This window comes from Babylonia areolata, chromosome 31, assembly GCF_041734735.1.
Source record: "Babylonia areolata isolate BAREFJ2019XMU chromosome 31, ASM4173473v1, whole genome shotgun sequence".
Lineage (NCBI taxonomy): Eukaryota > Metazoa > Mollusca > Gastropoda > Neogastropoda > Buccinidae > Babylonia > Babylonia areolata.
This window is the reverse complement of record NC_134906.1, coordinates 4879519-4882018: the sequence shown is the minus strand read 5'-3', so window position 1 is coordinate 4882018 and position 2500 is coordinate 4879519.

The window sequence follows — 2500 nt, the reverse complement described above, 5'->3', positions numbered from 1 at the left end:
GAGGTGCCCCACATTTTGGGGTTTTGTGGGTGTGGGGGTGGTTGTGTTGTGTGGTGTGTTGTGTGTGTGGTTGTTGGCTTGGGTTCTGTGTGTGTTGTGTGAAGTTATTTTAGGGGGCCCCACAGAAGTGTGTGTGGGAGGGGTTTTTTTGTGTGTGGTGTGTGTGGTTCCCCCTTTGTTTGTTTTTTTTCCCTTTAAAAAAAGAAAAGAAAAAAAAAAAATTTGTTTTCCCTCTCTCTTTCTTTTTTTCCTTTTTTTTGGTTTTGGGTTTTGTGTCTATGTTAGTTTTTCTTGGGTTTTTCGGAGTCTTTATTTTGGGTTCCCATTCCCTCATTCTAAGTTATTCCCCCCGCATGTCTTTTGGGTTTTTGTTTTTTTTTTTTTTTTCTTTTTTATTCTTCCTTAGTTACTTCCCTCCGCCTCCGCTCAATCTTTTCTTTGTTTTCTCCCCGCGGTCGTCCCCCTTTGAATATGTCTTCTTTCTCTGTCTCTCTTTTTTGTCTTCTTTTCTGTCTTGTCTCTCTCTGTTCCCCCCCCCTTTTTTTTTCGCTCTCTCTCTCCCCCTTCTCTCTCTTCCCCCTCTTCCCCTTCCCCTTCCCCGTTTTCTGATTCTCTTCTCTTTGTCTGTTTTCCTTCTCTCTTTTTTGTCTTGTTTTCTTATTTCTCTTTTTTCCCGTTTTCTCTCGTGTCTGGGTTTCTTTCCTTGTTTGTCTCTTTCTGAATGGGCTTGTTTTCTTTCCCCTGTCTCTTTCTGTTTGGCTGTCCCCGTCTTGTTTTCTTTTTTCCCCCTTTTCTCTGTGTTGATTTCTCTGTCTCTTTCTGTCGCCTGTCTCTTTTTTCTCTGTCCCCGTTTATCTATGTCTCTGGGCGCCTTTTGTCTTATTTATCTTCTCTCTCTCTCTCTTTGTCCCAAACTTTTAGTCCCGTCTTCTCTGTCTCTGTCCCCCAATAATTTCCCGTCTCGGCTTCTTGTTTTTGTTTTCCTGTTTCCTTCCTGTTTCTGCTGTCTTCTGTCTCTCTTGTCTCTTTTCCCCTGTTGTCTCTCCCCCATTTTTTCTGTTTGTCTGTCTCGCTCCTATCTCTTTCCCGGTCTGTCTGTCTCTCCCCTATCTCTTTCCCTGTCTGTCTGTCTCTCCCCTGTCTCTTTCTCTGTCTGTCTCTCTCCTATCTCTTTCTCTTTCTCTCTCTCTCTCTTTCTCTCTCTGTCCCGGGAGACATCATTGCGAAAGAACGAGAGGCGGGACTGAACAGCCTTATTATAGTGCACTCAGGACTGAAATTGGAAGAAAGTACTTCACGAAATGACCAAAAAAGGAACTCGCTACTGAAGCACGCTAGAACTTATAGGTTTGGTGGTGTTCTTTTTTTTTTTTTTTTTTTTGACCATCAAGACGGTTCTGGCGCCCCAATTACCTTACAAAGTTTAGGGGGGAAGAAGTTTCCGTTTCAGTTTCTCAATGGGAGGCGTCACTGCGTTCAGACAAATCCATATACGCTACATCCCATCTACTGTGGCAGATGCCTAACAGCAGCCATAAACCAACGCGCTTAGTCAGGCCTTGAGTGCATGCTTATATATTTGTGTACCTATCAGAGTGGATATCTTTCTTTTTTTTTTACATAATCTTGCCAGAGGACGAGACACTCTAATTGCCATGGGTTCTTTTTCATTGCGCCAATTGCGTGCTGCACACGGGACCCCGGTTTATTGTCTCATCCGAAAGACCAGACGCTCAGTTTGAATTTTCCAGTCGAACTCCGGAGAAAGGTGGAGAGCTGGATTCGAACCCACGCCCTCACGGACTGTATTGGCAGCTGAGCGTCTTGACCATTCTGCCACCTTCCTTCCTTCCTTCCTCCTCCTCCTCCTCCTCCTTCGAAGAAGAAGAAGAAGAGGAGAAGAAGCAGAAGAGAAAGAAGAAGAAGAAGAGAAAGAAGAAGAAACAGAAGAAGAAGAAGAAGCAGAAGAGAAGAAGAAGAGGAAGAAGAGAAAGAAGAAGAAGAAGAAGAAGAAGAAGAAGAAGAAGAAGAAGAAGAAGAAGAAGAAGAAGAAGAAGAAGAGAAAGAGGAGAAACAGAAGAAGAAGAGAAAGAAGAAGAAACAGAAGAAGAAGAAGAAGAAGCAGAAGAGAAAGAAGAAGAAGAAGAGGAAGAAGAGAAAGAAGAAGAGAAAGAGGAGAAACAGAAGAAGAAGAAGAGAAAGAAGAGAAAGAGGAGAAACAGAAGAAGAAGAAGAGAAAGAAGAAGAAGAAAGAAGAAGAGGATGAAGAAGAAGAAGAGAAAGAAGAAGGAGAAGAAGAAGAAGAAGAAGAAGAAGAAGAAGAAGAAGAAGAAGAAGAAGAAGAAGAAGAAGAAGAAGAAGAAGGACATTGCAACTCCCGACCTCTTTTTTTTCCCCTCTCCTCCCCCACCCCCACCCCCACACCAACCCACCCGCCTCTCTTCTCCCCCCCCCCCCCCCGTCCCCGCACTCCCCCCCCCCCACCCCCAACACACACACA